This window comes from Echinops telfairi, unplaced genomic scaffold (genome assembly GCF_000313985.2).
Source record: "Echinops telfairi isolate 266 unplaced genomic scaffold, ASM31398v2 ScPeMD7_42;HRSCAF=159, whole genome shotgun sequence".
NCBI lineage: Eukaryota > Metazoa > Chordata > Mammalia > Afrosoricida > Tenrecidae > Echinops > Echinops telfairi.
Genome location: NW_022103940.1, coordinates 4310335 through 4338144, shown reverse-complemented (window position 1 = coordinate 4338144; position 27810 = coordinate 4310335). Strand labels below are relative to the sequence as shown.

The following is a 27810-nucleotide window of genomic DNA, read 5'->3' as shown; positions in this document are numbered from 1 at the left end:
TTTACAAATAAGGAATCCTACTTCGCGGAATTTCATTTATCACGGTAGGGTCTAGAACCGATTAACCGCGATAAACGAGGGTTCACTGTATAGGTATTTTGTTTTCCTATGCTTTTGAATATCAAGTCTATGTTTGGGGGACTTTTGAAATGCAAAGATACTTTTTTTCCCTCCAGTGAAACAACCGTGCACAATGTTCTCTGTAAAAATGGCCTTAATACCCAAATAATGATTTTTACAAGCATATGAAATATTTTATTCAACAAAACATTTGCTTTTATATGAAAAGAGAAACAAACCTTTATTTTGGAAGCAAGTATTTCCAAAGGAAGCAAATGTTTTAGAACCTGTGGCCAAAGTAAATGTTTACTGTAGGCAGTTAGAGCTCCCCATGTTTTCATAGCATTTTCAAAATGTTCCCACCCTTTATTTTTACAGAGAGATGCTTTCTCCTTCCCTACCATCACTCTATGGAAATCTTTTCAAAGTGTATTTTGACCATGAAAACAGTTTGAAAATGTTGTCTATTAAGTGTCGAAAGGATGCTCTCAAAGTTTAAGAAAAGAGAACACAAAAAGGCCAGTCGTGGTGTGTAGTGGCAAGGCCACTAGAAGCAACGGAACTAGGTTTTACCTCCTTTGCCTCTGCAGACTACTTGCTGAGTGACCATTAATTGATCACCTTAACTCTTTGGGCTTTGAGTTCCTTAAGTAAAATAAATTATTCTAACGATGATCTAATCTACATTTTTTATTTCCTTCCTATAAAAATTGTACTCATACAATAAACACACCTGCATCCAAACATCAAAGCATCCCCTTGCTTTTTCTATGTATATATTAAAGTTTTTAAAACTAATTTATTCCTTTAATTTTTCCAATGGCAAATGTTTAACTCCTGTGCCTTACATTTTTAAATCCAAACAAATTAAACATTTTATTTTGAAATCTGTATTGTCACACAAATTCTGTGTACTGGACATTAGACATTTTTGATTTAAACATTTCTCACTACAACCCATTTGCCTCTAAAATCAGTTTGAACTATTTTATTCTACTCCTCGATTTCCCAGACTGCATAGGCAAAATGCCTAAATCTATCTTATGTTTCACAAAGAGGGAAAAAGTAAACATTATGTGTCACAGTTATCCAGTGCTGTTTTACCAAATACTGCAAGTGGGTCACTTTAACTAAATACACTTATTGTCTTCTAACCTCGAAGACTGGCAGTCGGAATCCACAGCACCAACTCTACGTGCGGACTGTTTCTTTCTGTAGGCTTACAGTTTAGGAGGAAGGTGCAGGTCTTCGTTGGTCTAGCATTGCTGTCTTGACATTAATCTTCCTCTCGCCCTCAGAGCTTCCCACTATAGTTGCTTGGGTCCAAGGGACACACACCACTGCTAGCTCTTCTTTCTTATTGGTAGTAAGTACCAATTGTTCTCTTGTCTTGCTTCTTTTCTTATCTATAGGAAGATAAAAGGCTTTACAGATTACATGTCAAGGAAACAACAGCTAACATAAGGTCAGACTATGATGAAACTAGATATCATGTGTTATATCATACCTGTAATCATTTTATAATCGATGTGTTTATCAGATCATATTGTATAATGGTAATAATCATATAAATGCCACATTCTATTTTCATATAACTACCAAAACATTGAGGATCTTTTCCCAGTCAGGTTGACACATATTGGTAGGAAACAGTATAATAGATATTGTGAATCAAGTATATTGTTTCTTACCAATTTTATCCCTTGAGGTTTAAAAGTGTTAGAATGATTATGTAACTCTAAGGAATTTTTTTCTGTCAGCATTGTTGAGTTACATAACACTGAATCAGTTCTGACTCATACTTGAACAGAACAAAACACTGCTTAGTCCTATAGAATGCTCACCATCATTGTTATATGAGTGCCCATTGTTGCAGCCACTGTGTCAATCCATCTTCTTGACCGTATTCTTCTTTCATGCTGTCCTTCTACTTTACCAAACATGATGTCCTTTTCCTTGGATAGCTCTCTCCTGATTTCATGTCCAAAGTATATGAAGATGAAGTCTCACCATCCTTGCTTCTAAGGAACACTCTGGCTAGACTTTTCCATGACAGCTTGATTTGTTTTTCTGACAATCCACTGTATTTTCAATATTCTTTTCCAATACCATCATTCTTAGGGCTTCCTTGTTCCATATTCTGCTGTATTCCTTATTCATTTTCCAACTTTCACATTCATGCAAAGCAATAGAAAATATCATGGATTGGGTCAGTTGCACCTTAGGGCAATCAACCCTCATGGGAGCAGCAGTCAAGAAATCAAATGACGTTGCAGTCAGCAGATCTTATGCACAATACCTTGTTAAAATGTTAAAGAGTAAGTTTATAATTTTTAGACTAAATGATAATAGTGAGATAAGTTATATTCACACATTATACACTTCAAAATAGTTGTGCAATCATCACCACAATCAATTCCAGGACATGTCCTCCTTTTTTTGTTCCATATCCCTAAGTGCTCCAAGTCCTCTTTGCTTTAAGCCAGCCAGGGTTTTTCACCTATATATCATAGATGGCTAATGTCAGAATAAGTATGGCAAAAGGAATAAACTCTGATGTATAACTCTTTATGAATTGTCAACCATTCAGTATCCCTTTGTTCTGTTGGATGGGGCTGCCTCTTGGTCTATTTACATGTTCCACAGGAGCATAATGAAATGTACCGGCAGTCTCAATTATGATAGTATTATACATAGCTTGTTATAATCCACATAGCCAAATAAAAATTTTAAACATTTTATTGGGGGCTTGTATAACTCTTATCACAACCCATACATACATCCATTGTGTCAAGCACATTTGTATATTGGCTACCATCATCATTCTCAAAACATTTGCTTTCTCCTTGAGCCCTCCTCCTTCCCCACCCCCTGCTCGTCCCTCCCTCATGAACCCTTGATAATGTATAAATTATTGCTATTTTTGTCATTTCATACACTGTTCGATGTCTCCCTTCACCCACATAGGCAAATACATTTTCAAAATCAACAAAACACAACTAAATATATTTCTGGTATTTGCTGTTTTCAGCCAATATCCATCTCACATCAACAATGGTGTCCATCATTCCATGTCCTCTTCTGAAATCCGTGAATTCCTGACAGCACTTTGGCAATATGCTGCTGAAACTCTCCTTGAATTTTCTTCAGAAAAAAAATTGCATGTGATATTAACGATGTTCTTTGACAATTTCTCCATTCCTTTTGGTCCCCTTCATTGAGAATGCATACAAATATAGAGCACTTTCAGTCAGCATAGATCAATGCTTCCAATGTTATATCAGTTTGTTGAATAATTTCAATTGGCATTCTGTCAATCCATTGAGCCTTGTTTTTAAAAAGTGCCTTTTTGTCATATTGGACTTTTTACTTCAATATCATCAGCTTTTGGCGGCCTGCTATCTCTTGAAATAATTGTACATAGACCATTCTTTTAGATTGAGTGAGGTTGTTTATGACTTCTATCATTTCTTGATGCTTCCTACATCATTTGATATTAACTCATAGAACCCTTGAAAATTGCAAGACAAAACTTGAATGTCTTCGTTAGGTCTTCATCTTCTGCCCATGTTGATTTAAAAACTATTTGTCTTTGCATATTTTATAATACTTTACTTTCTTATTGAACTGTCCTTTGGTATGATCTGTTCAGCTTTTCATAGTTTATAATTTCTTCCATTTGCTTTAACTACTTTATGTTCAGGAGCAAGTTTCAGAGTCTTTTCTGACATCCATTTTGGTATTTTATTTCTTTTATATCTTTTAATTACCTTTTAAAGTTTTCATGTATACTATTTCTGATGTAAATCCCCAAATCATCTAGTGTTCAGTCTTCAGTATTTAATGCATCAAATCTATTCTGGAGATTTTTCTCTAAATTTAGGTGGGGTGAATGGAGGTCATATTTTGTCCCAGTACCCTAAACTTTCATATCAGCAATTGGTCTTTTTCACAGGTGACCCTGGGACATTTTTTTCTTTCTTGGCTGACGATAATACACGTCTCCACCTTCTCCTTCCACAGATAATGTTACTCAGATTCCTGTGTATTCGTCCTGGCTGGGGCCACATGCTTGGCTGAATACATTTTCAATTAAGAAGTAATTCTTACTGACTTCTAGCTGGCAGTTTCCAGGTTTTTTTCATTATCGTGGTTATATTTTCAACCTAGCAATCCTTCTTTGTGTCCAGTGTTCACATTCCAATAACAAGTAATTGCCTCTACATCTTATTTTTTAATAAATCATTTTATGGGGTGTCTTGCAACTCTTATAACAATGCATATATCAATTGTATCAAACGAATTTGAACATATGCTGCCATCATCATTTCCAAAACATTTCCTTTCTACTTGAGCCCTTGGTATCAGCTCCTCTTTTTCGCCCTCCCTCCCCCACCCTCACACCCTCGTGAACCCTTGATAATCTATAATTTTGTTTTCATATTTTACACCATCCTCACTCCCTTCACCCACATTTCTCTTGTTCATTCCCCTGTGTGTGTGTGTGTGTGGGGTGGGGGGGTTGTACATTGATCATTGCGATAGGTCCCCAACCTTTCTCCCCTTTCTCCCCCCACCTTCCCCTACCCTCATGTTATCGCTACTCTCAAGATTGATAAAGAGGGGCTTATGTGTCCTGGATTCTTTGTGTGGAGAGCTCTTATCTGTATCAATGTACATGCCTAGCCAGATTTTTAAGATAGAACTAGAGGATTGATAGTGGGTGGGGTGTGAGGAAGCATTAAAGAACTAGAGGAATTGATTTCATGATTGATCAATTTCACACAGCAGAACTTGATAGAATTCTTAAATCTCTACATCATTGCCTTTAGTAGGTGGTACATAAATTGGCATCAGTCATATTAAGTCATCTTTTTTGTAGATGTAAGGATATTTTTATATCAGTTATAGATCACAATAGATCTTGAAATGTTCTTTTTAATGATGAATGTGACACTCAAAAGCTCAATGCCATTAGGTCAAATCTGATTTATAGAGACCCTATAGGAGACAGTAGAACTGCCCCTTTCGGTTTCTCAGACTGTAAATCTTAATGGGAGCAGACAGTGTCACCTTTATCTCCTGTGGTGGCTGATGGGTTTGAACCTGTGACCTTGAACTTGGCAGCCCAACACATAGCTAAGTAGAACAGCAAGGTTTCTGCAATGTGATGCTATTCCTTTTCGGTTTCTCATTTCTAGTGTATATTAATGCCTGATTCAAGATGGCCATTACCAATCCATTTCAGTTCACTAGTGCCCTAGGATATCAATCTTCATGTGTTCTATTTCATTTGTAACAACTTCCATTTTTTTCTCAGTTCATATTTCGTACACTTGAAGTTCTGCTTATTAATGGAATTTTGTAGTCAGTTGTTCTCATGTTTCATTACACCGTATTATCAAACCAAACTTCTGAAAACTTTGCTATACCATTTAAGTGTACTGTATTTTGAGCAGAAAGCTCTGCTGAAACCTGCAACATATGTCACCATACTATAAAGAACTGACAGACAAGCGAAGGATTATGTTACTCTGCTACAGCAAAATGTTACAATTAAATGAACTATACCCATTAACAATTCTAAGAATCTTAATGAACTATCAATACTCATCATAGTGGCTGAAGTTTTAAAACTTTGTATTGTGATTTGGGTGAAGGCTTACAAATCAGATACTCAGTTTTCATCCACTGATTCATATGCATTGTTTTATATCACTTACTGCCTTCCCCTCAATAAGTAATTCCCACTTCACCTTTTCCCTGTGTTCCCTGTTCCCATTCCTCCTATTTTGTCACCCTTCACAACCTTTTCATTAGCTAATTCTGCTCCCTTGATCCCAAATGACTAATTATTCTAAGGTGTGTACACATCCTAAGTGCTATTATTTTCTTTATAGATCTTTCTACCGTTGGGCTGAAAATGAGCCACGGGACCAAAAGGGTGACAAAAAACATAATGTTGAGGGTTTCACCACCTCTATCTGACCAGCAAGCCTCGTTTCCTTCATGATTGGGTTTTGTTCCACATCTTTCTCTTGCTCTCTCTAGAACATTCATTTATGATCCCTTTCAGAGAACTTGCTACTGTGAGCCGTGTAATATCTGGTATTCCTCATTTCAAGGTGATGGAAAGTGATGTTCTTATTCCATTGGACTCAATGCTCCTGTGTGTCTTCTGATTTCCATCACTCTTGTTTCCTCGGGACAGGAAGAAAACAATATTCGCACTTGATTTTTCCAACAATTGCATTGGCATCTAATTCACATATCATACAATTCAATAGTTCAATCATATATAGAAGAGTTGTACATTCATCACCATAATCAGGTTTAGAACATTTTCATCCTTCTTGCACTCATTGCTTTTAGTGCGACATTTCCTTCAACCTTCCTTGCCATGCTCCCAAGGAATCATTCATTCAGTTACTGTCTCTCTAGATTCACCGATCCTGGATTTCATATACAAAAAAAGTTAGAAACAAACAAAAGCAATAAAAACCTAAAAATAATGACGAGGTGAAACAGGTAAAACCCTCAATCGACAAGAAAGCAGAGAATACTAAAAATTATAACAGCTTTAAATGGGCCATACGGGAAATCAGGTATAGGACGCTAAATTTGAATCTAATGGCATCTGCAGCAATTTGTTTTCCAATGCATGCTGCACAGTAGCAAGGCTCGTCTCATCCCTGGTCCCTTGTCAGAAAGATCCACGTGTATGTCCTCGTGTTTTTCATAAAGTGCCTATGCAGTCCTTCCACTTTCCCATTTTCTTCTGTCGTTTCCTGCAATGTTCAATATTTTGCCTGTTGAATTCTTCAGGATTGCGACTTGAGGCTTGAATTTTTCTTATTCAATATGTTGAGCTTAGTCTTCCTTTTTGGCTTACCAACTCCAGATCTTGGCACATAATCTTATTTTACATTGTAAAATAATATATTGTCTTCTCCAACTGCCCTTTGAAATGTTCTGTTCAGCTCTTTTACTTTATTATTTCTTCTATTTGCTTTATGTTCAAAAGCAAGTTTCAACAGGCTCTTCTGACATACACTTTTGCACTTTCTTCTTTCCGGTCTTTTTTAATGACCTTTTGCTTGCTTCATGTATGTTGTTCTTGATGACATCCCATAACTTCTGTGTTCTTTGGCTATTAGTATCCAATAGGTCAAACATATTCCTGTGATGTTCTCTAAGTTCATGTGGAATATATTCAGAGTTATATTTGGGGTCTGGTTTTCATTTCCTTCAGCTTTACCCTGAACTTCAAATGAGCAATAGATGGTCTGTTCCAGTCAGTCCCTGCCATTGTTCTGACTGATGATATCAAGCATCTCCTTCATCTTCTCCTACAGAAAATTTCAACTCGATTCCTACGTATTCCACAGAATGAAATATAGTGCCCATTTCTGTTGTTGAAAAAAAGGTATTTGCAATGAAAACGCTATCATATTGAAATATTCTAGCAGGTGATCTCCACCTTCATTTCTATCACCAAAGCCATATTTTCACATTACTTTCTCTTTGTTTCCAATTTTCATATTCCATTCACAAACATAATACCTGCATCTTCATTGCATGTTTGAACCATTTCAGAATAAAATTTTTACTGAATTTTCAATTTATTCATGGCTAGTTTTAATCGTTGGTGCCTACATTTTAATAATGATTATATTAACTGGACTTCCCTGTAGATGTATTGTTTTCCTACTATCACATACAGCATTGTACTTCAAGATAGATCTTGAGATTTTCTTTATGAAGATGAATGTGATGCCATGCCTCTTCTATTTGCCATTCCCAGCAGAGTAAAACACATGATTTTTCTAGACAAAGTGGCCTATATCAGTCCATTTTAGCTCAATAATACCTATGACATTGATCTTTATATGTACTATTTATTTTTAATGACTTCCATCTTTTAGGTTTACATTTAGTAAATTCCACATTCTTATTGTTAGCAAATATTTGTTCCTTCACATTTTGAGATGTAGGTATTATTACATAATATTTAATTATGTAATGTAATAATAACACAATTTGCATTGTTGGGTTTTTTTCGTTTAGAAGGATTAGTATAAGGTTGCTCCCGATGAGGTGGAATTTAGAGATGTCCCAAATGTCAGTCTTACAAATTGTAATACCTCTCTATTATCCCTGATATCAATCATCTCTCTTTCTCTAAGTTGTTTTCCTCTTGTCCTAGGGTTCCAAAGTTTACTTCAATGTCTCAGAACACACACACACACACACACACACACACACACACACACACTCTAAAGGAAATGGGTCATGTGGAGGCTAGCAAGCCCCAAAAATGAAGTTCAGATATCTGTCTTGTGAAGTGTCTTCTTTCATATCAAATGAGGTTGTTAAGTTACAAAACTGTGGTAGCTGATGAACCAGATCAGGAAATAAATTGCAGAAGGCTCAAGATGATCTGTTGGTCAGGTAGAAACAAGCCAGATGGAGGATCTAGGGCAAGAGTGCAAACGTTAAAAAAGGTACTCAGAGAAGATAAAGCTGTTTACTACAGCAAACATCTGATTTCCGTAGAGTGGTAACTGCCATCTGATTGCTATTCTTCACAGAGTGACTCAACACGAGTCTTTTGTGCATGCTAAGGTGGGAACCAAGGGGTGGCAGTGCATGGGATGAACTCACAAATATTGTCATCTTGCCTATGTCTGCATATTGATGGACGTGTTCTTTTTGCCATGTGACATCAAAAGTTTAGGTTGAGGACATATTGATTCAATCGGTGAATTTTAGATGGGACAGTTCTGTCTCAGCATGTTCTGTTACCCATTAGTCATGCTTTTTTCAATTTAGCTGACAGCTGGCTGTTTGCCTATTGAGAATATATCTTAAAACTGGAGGACATTTCTTGTGTTATAACAGATATAACAGATGATGGCTAATCTGCAGAGCATACCCCCAAGAAAACAAAGGGTGGTCACTTGGGTCACACCCTGTAGTAAGAGGAAGAACAAAAAATATGTATCACCTTAATACTGCCTCAAAATATTGTATAGCTCATTCCAAAATGGGACTATAACCACAGGTGCACAGATTAGAATTGACAATTCATCACAAAGGAGAGGACTACAGCTACAAGGGCCATTTTACATAACACCGCATTGTCATTTCAGTTGGTGTATACTTAATAATTACAATATTTCAATTAGGACTTACTACATTTGAAATGCTATGGATGAATAATTAAAGGAGATATATATATGTATATATATACATATTCATAGTGCCTGATAATATAATCACGCCTACCTCATCATATTTATATTAATTGAATGAATATTGGTAAATACATAGACTGGTTCTTGGCCTGTACTAAGTCCTTGGGGTTCACAATCCTCACTGATTATTAGTATTGCTTAATATAATATACTGTAGTTAGAAAGCCACAAAGGAAGACCATGCATAGCATATCTCTATCTGAATGAACAGAGCAAAAAGTTCAAACCTCAAGTTGCATTATTAGAGGATTCTGTTGGCAAAATATTGAATGATCTGGGAAGCATAAAAAGACAATTGAAAATCACTGCCACAAAAAGAACTGGTGAACATTCAACCATTAAAAAGAGTGCAAGGCAAATATACATGGATTGAGCCTCCGGTGAATTTGTTCTGGCCTTGGACCAAGGGTGTGAAACTTCTTGCTAGTCTGCAGAGTAAAATGGAGACTTGCTTGTTGCAGAACCACTTATGTAAAAACCGAACACTTTATTATTTAATGTCCTATTGAACATTTCTAAAAACGATTTTGTTTTTTTAATACTCCCTGCTTTCTTTTCAATTGGTGTTTTTCTATAGTTTATTTTGTTATTGTTTTGTTGTGTTTTGCTTGTTTTTTTTTTCTATTTCTTCGTTGGGCATATTTCCATTATATGAAATCCAAAATTAGTGGATCTATAAAAAATAGCACCTGGATTAATGGCTTATTGGGAGTGTAGTGGAGGGAGGCCGAATGGAAATGTGGAGCTGTTAGCAGAGGGTGTAGGAAACAAGAAAATGTTCTGGAACTGATTGTGGTGATGGTTGTGCAACCCTTTGTGATTTCACCTCACTATGGAAGTGCAGAATATGTGAATTATATGTCAATAAAACTATATAAAATACATAACATGATCAAGAACTCATGGTACTGAAGGAAGAAATCCAAGTTGCCATGAAGAAATTAGCAAAATACAAAGCCTCAGGAATTCATGGAATACCACTTGAAATATTTCAACAACTGATGAAGCACTGGAAGCACTTATTTGTTGATGCCAAAAAAAGAAAAACAGATAGCTGATGAACTAACCAGAAGAGATCCATATTGGTGCCAATTTCGAAAAGGGTGAAACAACACAATTTGGAAATTATCTAGCAATATCATTAATATTCAAATAAATTTTTTGCTGAAGATGACCCCAAAATGCTTGCAGCAGTGCATTGGCCGGGAGATGATGGAAATGTAAGATGGATTCAGAAAAGGTTGTGGCACAAGTGATATCATTGCTGATGTCAGATGGATTTTATCTGAAAACAAAGTATACCAGAAAAACGTTTACTTGCATTTCTTTGATTGTGAAAGTTAATTTCATTGTGGGGATCGTAACAAGCTATGAATAACTTTGATGCAAATGGGAATTCGTAACACTTCACTGTGTTCATGTTGAACATGTATATGGACCACGAGGTAGCCGTTGAAATGGAGCCAGAGAACAATGCATTGTTTTAAATGAGGGAAGATCTGCATCAAAATTTTATCCTTTCGGTATACGTATTCCATCTGGATGCTGCACATATAGCAAAAGAAACTGGACTAAATTAAGTAGATGTAGACATCAGTATTGGAAGAAGACTTATTAATAGCCTGTGATGTACAAATGATACAACCTTACTGGCAGAAGGTGAGGAGCACAGAAGCCCTTAGGGATGAAGATCAAAGATTGCAGTCTTTAATATGGATGAGACGCTTTGAAGATTAAGAGGCCCATTACCCAAGCAATGGCATTTTCATTGGTCTCATAGGCATGTGAAGTTTGAAAAATGTTGGAGGAAGACTGAAGAAGATTTGATACATTTGAATTATGGTGTTTGCGAAGAATATTGAAAGTCCTGCAGACTGCCAAGAAACAAACAAACAAACAAACAAATCTTTCATGGAAGAAGTACAGCCAGAATGCTCCTTAGAAATAAGGATGTTGACATTTCATCTCACTTGCTTTGTATATGCTTTCAGGAGAAACCAGTTTCTGAAAATGGACCTTATATTTGTGAGTTGGGTATTGGAATACATTTTAAGGAATCACACCAAGTTATGGAGATGCGGCCTAAGCTCTTTTAGTCATATGTCAATTATTTTCCAATATATTAATGTTCAATCTGTTAAACAGGGTTTCTTTCAAAAATCTGTGCTCTTAAGCTTTGAAATATTTCAGTGACTGTAATTCTTGCCATCATCACATCCAGTCTAGTCAGTTTTTGTTTATATATTATTTAAAATACGTGTTTCTCATGTATAGAGGCTGCTAGAATAGTTGTTTGTATTTCTTTGGCCATATATTTTTAGAAACTTTAGAAATGATCCGTATTTTAAATGCTTTCAGAATATTGAAAATCTTTTCAGTCAACATTGTACATTAACTATGTACAGTACCTAGACTGTTTGAAAATACATAGGTGTTTTTTGAACACTGTCTTTTTAAATCACCAATGTTAATTTGAAGTAAGGAAATTGTTATTCAGAATGCAACTGGTTTGTTATGCTATTCGTTTACTTTGGTGGATAGTTAACGTAAAGAAAATGAGAATGAATTCTTTCTAATCAAAGAAGACCAAATAAGAAAACAGACAAACAAACAAACAAACAAAAAGCATGTCAGTAGAGTAGACATTGCTATGGGAATCTCCATAACCTGTCCTGAATGCTAATTTCCCCCTTACAAAGACAGGCAAGTGTGGGGGGAGGTCAGATGCACAGGCATTCCCTCCCCTGAAGGCAATCAGTTGCCAGACTGCTGTCTCATCCCACCACAGGGGTGGGCCTGCTCCCTGCCTCTGTGGACAATGGACAGGCTCCTGTAGGCTGAGTTTGCACCCTACTGATAATGGTTCCTATGGAGACCCAGAGACCACCCCCTAGACCACCCCCCCATTGCTGTGTAACCTATAGTGCATCCCCTTCCTGTGACGTATGTCTCTACCTGTAATTAGTGGGCTGGCATGCCCCCAAAAGGTATATAGGTGTGAGTCAGCAATATAGATCTCTCTCTGACTCTGAGCTCCTTGCTGCTCACTCCCTGGTCACTCCCCTCTCCCTTGTTCCCTTCCCCTCCTTCCCTTCCCCCTCTCTCCACGTGGACCACCAAGCTGGGCTGAGGTGAGCAATGGTACCATGTAACATGCCTGACTGTATTATTGTATTATCTCTCATGCTCTCGATGACTTTAATATAATGCTTATATATCTCAACCGTACAATTGTGCATTACTGAACCCAGAAGTAGTATTACTGAACCCGAGTAGTAGTAATAGGAGTATTAGCGATGGGGGCTGGCCCCCCACCTCCCTCAGCGTCAATCTTTTTATTTAATACTACAGGCAAGCTCCACTGGCTGTAGGACAATACAAGGTCATTTAGTCTGGAACATTCAGTTTAGAGATAAAGCAATGAGGTCCAGCCAGAGGCATTTGGTGTTTTGCTCAAGCTTGTGGAAATAATCATGGAAGTTCCAAAAACGTTGTGATACTCTGATGTCTGTGACCATGCTTTTGTTTACCATTGCTAGTTCTTTTTAGGGAAACAGAAGTTTTCAAGCTTCGATACATGGATTGAGAAAACATTTTCTAAAATTTTGCTAAATCACATACTTTATAATGTCCTTTTTCATTATATTGCATAGTAGACTTAGTGGATTTGCCTTCAGTTATGTAAAACATCAAAATTATATACTCAAATGAAGAATAATTTGATTAAAAACAGCCACAGTGTTTTGGTTTCTGATAGATTTATGCTGGCAAATGCTTAAACAATGACTGGGGTGGGGAATCCATATTTCTGGTATACTTTTTACCAGAAAAGTGTAAAAAATCTTGCATAACAAATGTTAATTTATCCATATGAGATCATTAATATGAAGAGGGAAATTTGATGCTCACAATTGCCATGTGCAAATTGGTAAGATGAATCATGTGTATCACAATCAGGCAAGCACAAGTGGGAGTCAAATTCAGGCTCTTTTTAATGCCATTTAGGTCCTGATTTGTAGGTAATGTACATGTATATATACACATGTGACCTTTGAATTTCATGTTTTTGTGTACATTATATTTTAGACCCAGCAGTCATTGTTTTGATAAAAGATTTGTATTTTTACATATGCTAAATTACAGGCAGCCCCTGAGTCATGAATATTTGACTTATCATTTTTATTTTCCCTTTACTGTTATTCAAATTTCCCTCACATGGAAAAGATTGAACCAGCACCCCCTTTCAAGAAATTATTCATTACAATCACCTTCACTTGTTGTGTGTGCAACTTTGAAATCATTCTAAAACCTCCAAGCCTTTTCTTGCGCTAAAACTCAAATCCAATCCTATTGTCACCACGTCAATTCTGATTCATATGGACCATACAGGGCAGAGTAGAATTGTTCCACTGGGTTTCTGAGGCTATAAATGTTTACAGAAGCACAACGCCTCATCTTCACCTATGGAGCACTTGGTGGATTTGAATCCCTCACCTCTTGGATAGCAGCTCAATGCTTAACCCACTATGATACCAGGACTCCTTTCTTGCAATAAACTCAAAACCAAATTCACTGCCACTGAGCCAATTCTGATTCAGAGTGGCTCTGTAGGATAGAGTAGAACTACCCTCGTGGGTTTCCAGGTCTCTAAATCTTCTACGTGCGTGGAAAGTCTCATGCTTCTCCCATTGAGTGGCTGGAGGTTTCAAACTGTGACCCGGCTAGTAGCAGCCAAACTCGTCATTCACAATGCCAGAAGATTACATAAGGGCCATGTAACTGTTCTGGCTTACCTACAAATTCAGCTTTAGAGTTAGACACACTTAGAAACTTTAGTGTTTATCAGCTCATTTTAGCAGAAAATAAACAGAAGGAAAGTAATTTCTCAAGGACATAAGTAGCAAGACAAACAAATTCCACACACTTGATTTCAACTGTAGGTTCTTAAATAATCTAACATGCTCCCTTTAAACATATTCCACATTTTTACTTACTTCTTCAAGGGATAAAATGCTGAAGAACAAAGTGGTTTAAAAGAGGAATCTTGAAAAAATAAATTATAAATGTCCAGTGTAATATTTCGGAGAATGGAAATATCTTGCATTCATTGGAATTTATTTGGGACACCATTTACTTAGACTTTCTGTAGTCCTCTTAGTCAGAGGCAATTAACCACTATTTTCGGAGCATCAACAAATACCCACTGTTTAAGAGCAAAAGGGAAGCACCTGTAGTGTAGAGGAAGAGACTCCAAGATTAGACTGCATGCATTCAGTTTGCAACAAAAGACAAAAAACGATCCTACTGCTTATCTTCAGGCAAAATATAGTCGCTAAGTTGTTAGAAAGCTTCAACTCAAGGGAAGTACAAACAGAAAATATCCTTTTCCAGTGTATTTCATTGCTGGCTTTTTACCAATAGATACCGATGAGGAATGTTTGCGAGCTTTCCTGTCCCTCCAGTGAAAAAGCAGTCTGGCAGTGATTGGGGAGATTAGACACATCCAGGACACTTTCAGTTTACTATGTCATGCCTTGCACTTGAATTGCTACCTTACACACACACACACACACACACACACACACACACACACACACACACATTATTAATCACTCCTCTCAAATTCACATAGTTCTTTTTCATTAGCCTTCATGTTTCAAGTGGAAATGATTTAAAATGCTTTCATAACACCTTTCTTATTTTTATTATCTTTTTACAAAAGAATAAAAAAGATTTAAAAGCATTATTCTTGGTCCTAGGCTTAAGGTGAACCTCTGCTTCATTTAATGCTTAATTTATAATGTATACAGTTATAAAGAAGGGTTTTGTGAAATGCTTATGTAACTGGAAAAAATTTAAGGAAGTTGTCAGAGAGTTTGCACTCCTTAGTGGCTAATATTCATTCAAAAGTGTCTCATAATATGCTGCATCTGAAGGGTAAAAGAAGAGTTTAAATAACACCCCACTACTTTTTTAGAAGACAGGAAGAAGAAGGGTACAATAGCTACTTAGTGAGAGTTTAGGAAAAAGAAAAGCCCTTTCTTTCCTTACCATTTCTTTGAAGCTTATTTTATTTCAAAGATCATTTTATTGGGGGATCTTACAGCTCTTGTAACACTCCATACATCCTCTTATCAAGCATGTTTGTACCTATGTTGCCATCATCATTGTCTAAACATTTACTTTCTATTCGAGCCCTTGGCATAGGCTCCTCTTTTGTCCCTCCCTCCCCCTGCCCTCTTGTGGATTAGTGTAAATTGCGAATTAATTAAAACTGTGTTATTTTTCTAAACTTGCTAACCAACTGACCTAGCGTCCCCAGTTTTCAAGTTAAAATTATGTGTGTATTTCTAAGCAAATGCATTTTAAGCAGAAACAATCCTTTCATATAAATAGGAAAGCATTTTTGGATTTGTTACCTGCCAATCAGAAAACTTTCCCTCCTAAATTTAGATTGCACCAATATTCAGTGTGCTTTTCTCTTGTTGCACTAATTGGTAAACCTGTCACCTGTTAATTCTTGTATTTTAAACCAGTTTGGGGAGAATTCTGGAGAAAATCAATCTATTTGGCTACTGTTTCTCTTTCCAGAGTAGCAAAAGAAACTCAGTAAAATGCTTACAATAGCACATTGCAACATATCCTGTCAAAATATTATATTTCTCACATTCCTCCTTCCGTCTTCCCTTTCTCCCTCTTTTCATGTTTCCTTTCCTTCTTCCCTTTTGTCCTAAATAATTGTTGAAGTTTCTTGTTGTTACAAGACCTATGCCAGGAATGGCAAAAGAATGCCTATACCCTAAGGTATAGCCTCAAAATAAAATGGTGTAAAAAATAGGTATAACCTATTCTACACTTCATGTTCAAAATGAGTTGAGGGGAACAAATTGATCACCTTATCATAGGGCTCAAATGAACTTAATTTACATTAAAAATTCTGAACAGGATGAAAGTACTCTATACACAACTAGGAAATGTCTCTCTGTTTGGAAAAGAAAAGGAAGGTTAGAGTGAAGTTTTAACAAACATTTTCATGTAGTGCATGTACACCTCATTGATGGGGTTACATTCTAAGAGTTTAAGAACTTTAAATTTTCATTATTTTTTTAACCTTGGAAATCACTAGTTCTTCTCTAAAAGGCGAAGCCATGCTTTTACGATTTAGAGCAAACTTTGAATTAGAGTTAACAATTATAATAGCAGCTTAATACTTAATTTTTCTAGAAAAAAGTTATCAGTGATGAAGCACATTTAGTTTTAGTTAATAAGGTTATTTTTATAAGTAATAAGATAGCTACATCATAGAAAGCAAAGTATACACAAAATAAATTCATACTCCAATTTTTATTTAGAAAAATTATTCTAAATATTATTTAGAATAAATAGTCTAACTATTATTCCTTCATGCTAACTTAGATTTTGGGGGTCATTCAAAATTACTTTGGTGTGAATTGCATTTTAACTCTACAAATAACTGAATAGTATATTATTCAATATACTAGAATAGAATATTCAATACAATAGACTAGTAATTATATTCTAAATCTATGTGGCACATTTGGCTTTTCAAATGATTGCACACATATATATATACATTTTTACATAGATGCATACATAGAGAAGGGAGGAGAGACACACTAATTGTCTACATACTGTTATCTTGTAAGGAGTGGTTTTATTGTTTGATATGTGTTTGCATTTGCAAATTTTAATAGGACTAATAATTTATGTTATAACTTTGTATAACAAAAATATTAGCTAAAATTGACAGATGAGAATGTGAAATATTATATGTATATTTAGGATAGCAGATTATTAGAAATTTAACATTAAATCTAGAGCTCTTTAGCTTTCATTCCTAATCATAAAGTGAGGAAACCAATCCAGAATAATGATGTGATTATCCTGAAGTCACAGAGCTCAATAATGAAAAGTTTGCATATTAATTTTTATAACTACCTAACTAATGACCACAAATCAAGTGATTCAAACAGCACCCACATATTATCATACAGTTCTGTAGGTTAAAACTTTTGTTGGGCATCACTGAGTTCTTTCCTTAAGATAGTGCAAGTTAAAAATCACTGGCACAGATAGGAACTGGAAATACAGTGAACCCAGGACAGAAGAACCCCTCAGGACCAGTGGAGAGAGTGGCAATATTGGGAGGGTGGAGGGAAGGTGAGGGAGAAAAGGGGAACAGATGACAAAGTCTCCATATAACCTCCTCCCAGGGCGACAGACAGTGGAGAAGTGGGTAAGGGAGATGTCGGGTGGTGTAAGATGTGACAAATAATAATAAAATTTATAATGTATGTATGGATTGTGATGAGTTGTATGAGCCCCTAATAAAATTATTTTTTAAATTGATCATCTGAAGAAACTACTATCTATTAATGACACTGAATTTTTAGTTAGAATCTTCTCTTATATTAAGCTTGATGCCCAAAAGACACAACTGATGAATTTTACCAAAACATCAATAAATAAATCACACCCATAAAAAAAATCAAGATGTTGGCCAGACTAAGCTTTTATATGGAAGCTCAGAAAGAACTTCACAACAAGCTTATTAAAATTGTTAGCGGGATTTAGTTCATTGTGATTGTAAGAATTGGGTGCCTATTACCTTTCTGGTTGTTCTTGACTTTTAGAAGCCACCCACATTCTTTCCCACACGCCTTTCTCCATCTTGAAACTAGCAATGGTATGATCCATGACATCATCTCTGCTTTTAAAGGGCTCAAGTGATTAGATTGGGTTTACCAATGGATACACTCCTTTTTTGATTCACTGAGTTATCTAATTAGCTACCTCCATTACATTTTCAGATTCATTTCGCAATATAATGTTACATAATCACAGAAATGATATCATATCCTTGTCACAATTCTGACAATAAGGACTACAAATATTGAGAAGAAGGAGCATTTTGGAATTCTCCTTACCACAACTGGAAACAAAGCTCAGGTGTAATTTCTTTCTTTTTTTTTTTAGAGAGTGAGTCAGTGAGACAGTGAGAGAGTGAGTCAGTGAGAGAGTGAGACAGAGAGTGAGGCAGTGAGAGAGTGAGGCAGTGAGAGAGTGAGACAGTGAGTGAGTGAGACAGTGAGTGAATGAGTGAGGCAGTGAGAGAGTGAGGCAGTGAGAGAGTGAGACAGTGAGTGAGTGAGACAGTGAGTGAGTGAGGCAGTGAGTCGCTCAGGTGTAATTTCTTGTGTTTCCCCCATTACATCACACTGAGATTGCTTTAAGGTAATTTTACTTTACTAAGCATTGCCATTATTTCTCCATATAGACTAATTTTTAAAAGAGGATTTTAAATCAGTGAGAAAACTGTTTTTTATCCTTATCAAATGAACATTTGCTTCAAGCAGTATTCCCCTCCATAGATACTCATACAGTAAGGTTGTGGTCCAGTGAATTATTTTACATGGGTCTTCTAGCCATAGTCTTTTTAACTCCCACATAAAGACTTTGTAGAAACAGAAAATGAGTGTATGGGACTCTAGTGTGGGCCGTGGTTAATCTTCCCATCCTACTAAGTATAACCTGAATCATGTTAGAAGTAGAGAAGCAGAGAGTGACATGGGAGGGACAATGTCAGAGTTATTAACTTATGTTGGAGAGTGGACACATGACTGACTTCAGCCTCGTAGAAACAGGGCTGCTATTGAGTTTGATTCTCCTTTCTCCTTACGAAGTCAAAGGAGGTCAGCTAGTACCATCACACCATTTTATACAGGTGAACAGTAATCATATTTGTAACCGGCCAGCTCAAATTAAGAACTTCGTAAGCTTCTTAAGTTCAACTTCTTAAGCTGTTATCATAACACCGTTTGACAACATTTTCTGATTATCATCCAAACTTAAGATTTTAAATATTAAGATCATTGAGGAATTAATTACCAAGGTAATTTTATTTGCAAAGCATGGAACAAATAAGGGGTTCAATAATACTGGTACAATCGTTTACAATAAACAGTAGAGAAAACTAATGTTCTGTTACAAAGTAGAGGAAATGGCCTTTCAGCAAACCAACACAACAGTAACAGAATATTATACTAAAACCTTCTCAAGGCATCAGTGGAGCTTAACAGACTTGTTCCCAGAAACCTGAGTACCTTGAAAGTTTTCACTGTGAAAAGCTTTGCGTGTCGAATGCTTGCTTAGTAGATAAGAAAGAGTCCTCCAGCTGTAGTGGAAGACGCATTTAAGGAAAAAAAATGGACAAAAAGAAGAAAGATATCAAAGCAGGTTGACAGGGAATATTGAAAATTCTAGAGCAAAATGGTGAAAGGGACATTTCACCAAAATGGAAAGCATGTTTCATGTAGAATGGATTGGAGCAATGAACTGTCCATGAATTGATGAAGGATAGGAGAAGAATCAAAATGACCCTTAAGTTTAATTTTGTCAATAAAGAAGATGCATGTCATGCTGATTGAACAAGGAAAGGAAAAGTGGAGTATGGCATTTGGGGAGGTATATGACATGTTGAATTTCATATTTCAGTATATCCAAACGTGAATGTTAACCCATTATTCAGTCCCTTAATATCAGAAAATTTCCAAAACAATGCATTTTGTGAAATCAAGAATGGCATTATTTTAAAGCACTGTTTCTGACAGCTTTCTTGTTTGGATGACAAAGATGTGTTTTAATTTGGTTTGCTCCAAGATTTATAAGGAACATTGCTTGCACTGATGTTAATAGGAAATACACAGCTGAACAATGGGAGCCTGCTGAACATTCACATCATACTTCAGCATTTCTGTTTTGTAATCCTTGCTAAATATATAACATATTTATTAGAAGTTAGGTGTTTTATGACAAAATATAAACTTGTTTAAAGGTGATAATATCAGGCCCAGGGGCCATGTATTTAAACAGGCAACAGAGTCAAGTAAATGAAGTATAAATTAGCTTCACAGTTATATTTTCTATCAAAATGAGTGGTCAACCTTTAAATGATCTATTCTGAGACTTATTTTTTATTTAAGGAAAACAGAAATTCAATGTTACCAAGAAAGTGAAATATACTTTAAAAATAACTATAAATAATTTAATTCATAACAGTGATAAAGTGAAACATAAACATGGATTATGCCACATGAGCCTTGATAGCGTATTGCTTGACTCATTGACAAGTGAAGGTTTTCCTTTATCAGATTAAAACCCTTAGGTGAAAGATTTTTTCCCTTATCTCTGATAGAATTCTGGTTTGGATGCTTTTTAATATATTCAAATTTATGTTTTAGGTATATTTGTAAGAACTGAAAAAGAGAGTAAATGGTAACAGAAATGAAATAATTTTGCCTCTGGTACTTTTTATTGTTATTGTTCTTGTTGTTTTTCCTCATATTGATATCTTCCGAGGACATGATGAGCCATGCATTAAGTTCTCAAAGATTGAATGATTCCCAATTTAACACAAACACCCTTTTATGAGTTACCATAGTGACCAGGTTCCAGTTACCAGTTTAAACAATTTCGCATATGGTAATTATTTGACCAATTTACATAGGTGCCTTTTGCCTGGTTGCTAAATTGGTTGCTTATGCCTTTGCTCTGGTTGAGAGCACCGCACAGTGCAAGCTTAAGACGAGTGCTCAGTTTGCCAACATTGAGAGGATGGATTCAGTTTGCTGTGTGGTCATAGTTGGTTTCTCTTTATAAACATTGAAAAATCAGGTAGAATCGAACTACTGCTGGCACACTTGACCCACTATGCTCAATGCCAGACCAAAGAGATTATTATTAATCCATTATGCAGTTAAAGGTCTTACTGTCATGGGGAAAATCTTATTTAATTTAATAAGTATGTTGAAAATCAGAGCAGCACTTTTATCTGCAGATAAACAACACCTTCAAATCTAATGTCATTCCTCTTTTCTTTGCTTCTAAAGCAAACAAATGAAATGACGTATTCAACAGTTGGCTCAAGGAATTTGAATTATCAGTGATATCTTAGAAAGTGAATCCCAGGTCATTCACACTTGCTTTCCCTTCAGAAATTCAATGCTGTGATATTTTGCAAGTCACTTTAATGCCACCCTTAACTGCCTCTATACTCTCAGAAATTTTCTAATCTGTGCAAGAATGTTACTTGCATTTCTTTAAAATATATGAAGAACAGATACCACTGAAGAGAATGACATGTCTCATGATTTCTGACTAAATCTAGCACAGGCCATATGTTTTATATTACATTTCTTGAAGATTCATGATATCAATAATTATTAACTGGATTTTTAGAAAAAACAAAAATGATTCATCTCATATACTCTTTGATTCATAATGACTGATATCTCTTTCTCACATGCATACAAGTACAATAGTGAAATTTACTTTTAAAGAGCAAAATACCAGCTGCCTCTATCTTATAAATATGAATAGATGCAGCTTACAATGTGTCCTATCTTTCTGAAACCAGAAAACCTGCTTAAATTCTGTTAGGGAATGTCCAACTCTATAAAGTTTCTAAGTTATGAAGTAATGTTCTCATGGTGTCTTAGCCCAGGTGTTCTAGAGGAGTAACGCCAATGAAATGTGTGTGTGTGTGTGTGTGTGTGTGAGCAATAGCTCGCACAAATGTGGAGATTGACAATGTCTCAAATCCATGGCTCAGGTGGCAAACTGAAGACCCCTGCAAAACATAGGGCTGTAATCTCTGGGGATGCAAAAGCTGTAGGTCATAAAGCAGACTGAAGGGAGACGGGAGGGAGCACTAGAACTGATTGTGATGATGTTTACAATTCTCTTTTAAAGCGATTTCGTCATGGGAGAGTGTCTAATGTGGGAACACTATATCAACAAAACTACAAAAAGAAAGAAAGAAACCAAACTTGACCAATGGTTACCATGAGTGAAGGAGAAACCATTGCTGCTTAGGGACGCATTGAGTTAATGTTAATGGTGGTAGAATAATTTGGAAAAGGATATCAATAATGGGTTACAACATGAAGTGTACTAATCAGTGGCACTGCATTATATGTGTAGAATTTGTGGAATTGGAGAAGGTTTTATTTTGTATACTTTTGCCACAATTAAAAAAACTGACATGAAAAACAATGAGTATAAGGAAGAATAAAATAGTGTAGAATTGAATGTGATAATAAATGAACAACACACACTCCACTAACATACCACAAAGGTGTGCTCATACCAATTACAATCTTTATTTCGGCAAATTGTCATTCAGTTGCAGATGATATCAGAACTTCTTTCCTCCACACTGTCCTTTATCTTTAGCAAGTGCCTCAGCTGGGCATGGTTCTTTGCTTGGTGAGGTGACCCAAACCTTCATTCCCGAACAGCTTCTAGCACTCTTATAGTAATTGGGTTTTCCATGGTCTTCAGCCATAGGACATGGTTACTATTAAGAAATGTCCTACGGGATATCCTGCATCCCAGACATGCTCTTTGTTATCATCATTTTGTAAAAACAAGCTCATTCCATCATAGCCAATTATGGTCAATCGCTTCTTTGCCTGTTGATTCAGATACACGAGGAACCCAAAGTGGCCAGCTCACATTCTTAACTTCTAGTTCGATATTTTGTCTCTAGGTAATATTCCTCCATTTGAAACGAATATATTCAGAGCAGCAGACATTTTGTGATTGGGTCACTAGGGGTAATAGTGACTGGTGCCACTCCCATTTTCATCCTTTCATTCCTAAATCTTGAATTGTTGCAATAAGAGGAAGAGCACTATATATAGGATGCTGACTCAAAACGTATATGGGTTCCGGAAAAATAGTCTCCAATCCTTGTCAGGTATTGCTACGAAGCTGCTGCCATAATCCAGGTTTTAAAAGTTAATTCTATTGTTCTATCCTGCCAGTTGTTTTAGAATGATGGGTAATATTCTAAAACTAGCAAATTCCATGAAAAGGAGCCCATTACCACAATTCATTTTCTGTGACATGTTCCTTGCTCTGAAGCCAGGTTATGTGGGGTACCATGATGGTGAGGTACATTCTTTCAGTCTTATAGTTGGTCTTTTTTGCAAAAAAAAAAATGCATGTAGCAAAGCCATATCCATATAAGGAATAAATGTCTATCCCAGTAAGAAGCAAAATACTTCCATTTCCTTAATGGAATTGGTCTAGAAATAGAGAAATTAGTGCCTTTAAATTTAGCCTGGACTAAAAACCAATTTAGAAAATGCATCCATTAAATATTTTCCTTTAGAATCTCTCTCTGTAACAAAATATCTATTCTAGGTCCTGTAGAGGAGAAAATCCAGTAAAATTTACACACACACACACACACACACACACACACACGCACACAAAAAAAAAAACCCAAAAGAACTCCAGACTCACGGCCATCAAATCAGTTGTCACTCATATAGGCTCTGAAGCTCAATTTCAGACTCTGTAAATATTTATAGAGACTTGCCAGCCTCATGTTCCTCCCTCGGAGAAATTGGCTGGATTGATCCACCAACATTGAGGTCAGTTGATTCCCACATGAGATGAGTTGGTTCTGCTCATAGTGACCTTAGGCACAACAGAATGAAACACTGCCAGATGCTGCACTATCCCACATTTGTCCTTGACTTTCTGCCCTTTGTTGCAGCCACTGTATCAATTCATCTCATCGACTATTTTCCTCCTTTTTGCTGCCATTGTACTTCACCAAGCATGATTTCTTTTCCCCGGGATTGATCTTTCCTGGAAGGGCCGTGGTGGCATATGGTTACACATTGGGCTGTTAACTTCGAGGTCTGCAGTTCAAAAAACTCAGCCTGCTCCGTGGGAGAAAGATGAGACTTTCTACTTCTATAAAGATGTATAGTCTTGGAACCCCACCAGGGTTCTTTTGTCAGTGTCTGATGCTTTCAATATTTTTTGCCAGAACCGAAATTCAATTGCACTGATTCTTCTTCAGTTTTCCTTCGTCAATGGTCAACTTTCATATGCATATGAGAGAATTGAAAATACCATGACTTGGGGCCAGGTGCATCTTAATCCTCAAGGTGATATCTTTGCTATTCTATACTTTAAAGGAGTCTTGTGCAGCAGATTTACCTAATGTAATGTGTAAATTATTTTGCTAAAGAGCAATTTTATTCAACGATGTGGCTGATGCATTGGTGAGAATGGAGTTACTATTGTTGTTTTTAGATGCTTTCAATTTAGTTCCTTCTCATAGTGATCCTATGCACAACAATATGAAACATTTCCCAGGTCTGAGCCATCCTCACACAACTGTTCAAAGTTTGAACCCATTGTTACATCATTGTGTTAATCTGTCTCTTTTTCAATGACCCTTTAATTTACCAAGCCTGGTGTTGTTCATCAGACTGGTCTCTCCTTCTTCTTCTCCTCCTCCCCTCCATCTTCCTCTTCTTCGTCATTTGACTTTTCAGATACTTGTTTTTCAATAATTTCATTGGTATTTAATTGGCATGCATATCAAGAGTTCAGTCACATCAAGAAGAGTTGTACAATCATTACCACAATCCATTTGAGAACATTTTCTTTAATCTTGTACTCATCGTTATTAGCTCCCCATTTCCCCCCAAACTTTCCTGCCGTTCATCCAAGGGACCATTCATCTATTTACTATCTCTATGTATTTACCTATCCTGGATTTCATATACAGGAAAACATTTAAAAACACAGAAACAACAACAAAAAACTCAATAGAAAAGCAAGAAGAAAATATTAAAAATTAGAACAAATTTAAATGAATCATAAGGAATATAAAATGATAGGGTGCTAAATTTTATCCTAACTGCATTTGCAGCAATCCACTTTCTGATGCATTATGCATGACAGAAAGGCTGTTCACATCCCTGTTCCCTGGTCAGAAGGGTTTCCCCAGGGGCTTAATCCATGTGAATTTCCCCTTCACTTAAAAAAAAAAAAAAGCTGAAACAGTTGTTAAATGGGTCAAAAGAGAGAAAATAATAAGATATTGTATTTTGACCAAACTACATTTGCCATAATCGGCTTTACAATGCTCTCTGTCGGATAACACGACTAGCCTATCTACATCCATCAACTGTGGTCAGAGGGGATTCATTAGCGCTAAACCATGTGTGGGCCTTGTAAATGGATTTTTGGGCTTCCACTGTCATCCAAAGCCTTCTGTAAACCAGGCGTTCACAATTTAAGTTCTAATGCCATTTTCCCTTTAGATTTGGATCATATTATTTAGAATACTTGGATCACACCGGCTGGTGTGCTTCTTCCCTCTGGGCTTAGTTGACACCTCACTCAGATGACTGCTTGCTTGAAAAGAAATCTTTAATACCCAAGACGGTATGCTTTCTGATAGCCAGGCACCATTAGTCAGCATAAACCCCAACTTCCTAAGCCAGCATGATTTCATACATTTAGGGAACAATTCAATCCTAATAAAATAGGGGAATTTGTGCAGATAAGTTCTAGAAGACCTTCAATCTAAGCAGGTTTATGGAAAACATTTCATTTAGAAGTCAGGCAGGCCCTTCATTCTTCAGTTTGCTCTAATCCGTGTTCAGTGTAGAACCTGTATATATCATTAGGCCCCAGGTTATTCCATGGTTCTGAGAGGGTCTTTCTATCCCAACTGACATATGTATTAAACAATGCTAGATACATGACAAACAGTGCTGTTCCAGTACCTCCAGCTCCAATAAATATGCAGAGAGGTCTCAAACCTGGATGCTACTTGGCCTGACCAAGGATCTGGTGGAGCATGTTTTTAGCTGCAGCCTGGATCCATAAAGAGAGAACACATTTAACAGGCCCAAGACCTAAGGCTCTCTGCCGAGACTGGTATTCTCTGATAACATGCCTAAAGAACATGAGATGATAGAAATCTCACCATCCTGTCTTCTAAGAAGTATTCTGGATGGACTTAATCCAAGACAGACTTGTTTGCTCCTTTGGTAGCCCACAAAACTTTCTATATTCTTCTCCAACACCATAATTCAAATGAAACAATTCATCTCTGGCTTTCCTTATTCACTGTCCAGGTTTACATGCAGATGAAGTTACTAAAAATACAAATGCAAATACTTTCAAATGCATCTCAAAATGATATCTTAGCTCATTAATGCTCTAAGTAGGTGTTCTGCAGCAAATTTCCCAATGCAATGTCCCAACGCAATACTGCTTACATGTATATTGATTGCCGATCGTAGGAAAAGGAGATAGTTGATACTTTCATCTTTTTCACTGTTTTTCCTGATGTTGCTCATGAGGTTGCAAGGGACTGGCAAATCCAAAATGGGTCAGATGGCAGAATGGAGATTTTGGTAACTTTATGTCTCCAGAACCAGGGTTAAGGGGAGAAGAAGAGTACAGCCTTGAAGCAGAGAGAGATTTCCCAGCAATCCCTTTACATTTTAGAAGTAGGCCATACCTCTATGGAAACTCTACTCTCAGCTGATTGGCTGATCAAACAAGATCATATTATGGAAAATCAGACAGTCTAGTTTCTGCCACATCACTGGGTATCATAGCCTAGTCATTTTTACATATGAAAATAACCATGCCAGTTGCAGAATTCCTTCAATTGCAGAAATGTCAAGTATGGCTGAAATACATTCATTCTTTAAAGACAAAGAACTGAAATATTGTGTCACTTCTCTTGGAGTGGTTTGGAGATGAAGGGGGAAAACATATGATAAATTATGCTAAAGGATAGCCTGGACCCTGGGAAAATGATAATTTGTTGTGCAGTTTCTCTACAACTGTCATATAAATGTTGCACTCAATGTAAATTCTATGGGGAAAAGGTGAGGCTTTCTGCTCCTATAAAGATTTATAACCTCAAAACCCACAGGGGCAGTTCTATTCTGTCTTACAGGATACCTTATATGAATTGAAATCAACTAAATGGCAGTGAGGTTTTTGTTTTGTAATGCTAAATCTGTAAAGCTGAAGCTGGAAAATCTTTTTGTGTTTGATGAGATTATTTTTGTTGCAATTTTTTTGCCTTGCATCTTAACGATTTTTGTTAGTAGGGTTTAGAGATGACATATTTAAAGAGCTATTTGGTTGGGAGCATTTTAAAAAGGCCTATTTTATTTTACAGAGTACAAATAACCTTGTAATTAAGCTGAAAACTTAATAAATACCAAAAAGTAATTATCACTCAATTAAATAGTAATTATATGGTTATTTGTAGTTTGTAACATGAAGCATTACTGAAATCCGTAACACAATCAATATTTTAGCAGAAACAAGATGCTGAAGTGATGGACCTTTCAATCTACACTGATTAAATTCTCATCTAAATAATAGATTCCCAGTTAAATTTGCACATGTTTATTTGTCTTGATTAATATGTAAATATCTGTCTGATGCTAATAAAACTCTGAAAGATAAGTGTGGTAGAATAATCTATCAAGAATGATTTTTACCAACTTTCTAGGGTTCTGCATAGCATTTCATCATGCTAATAGACTTGTTCTCTGAAATGAAAGTAGAAATTTTAGTGGTAGGAATGTATTACTTCAGAAGATCATTACAGCTAAATAGACAAATA

At 36.3% G+C, this 27810-nt stretch overlaps 1 protein-coding gene and 1 pseudogene across 1 annotated transcript in view; one reads left to right on the top strand and one right to left on the bottom strand.

Moving 5' to 3' along the window:
- DACH2 (dachshund family transcription factor 2) overlaps positions 1-27810 on the top strand; it is a 781274-nt gene that overhangs the window by 393501 nt on the left and 359963 nt on the right. The window lies entirely within an intron of this gene.
- Positions 25772-26015, bottom strand: LOC115869723 (annotated as a pseudogene).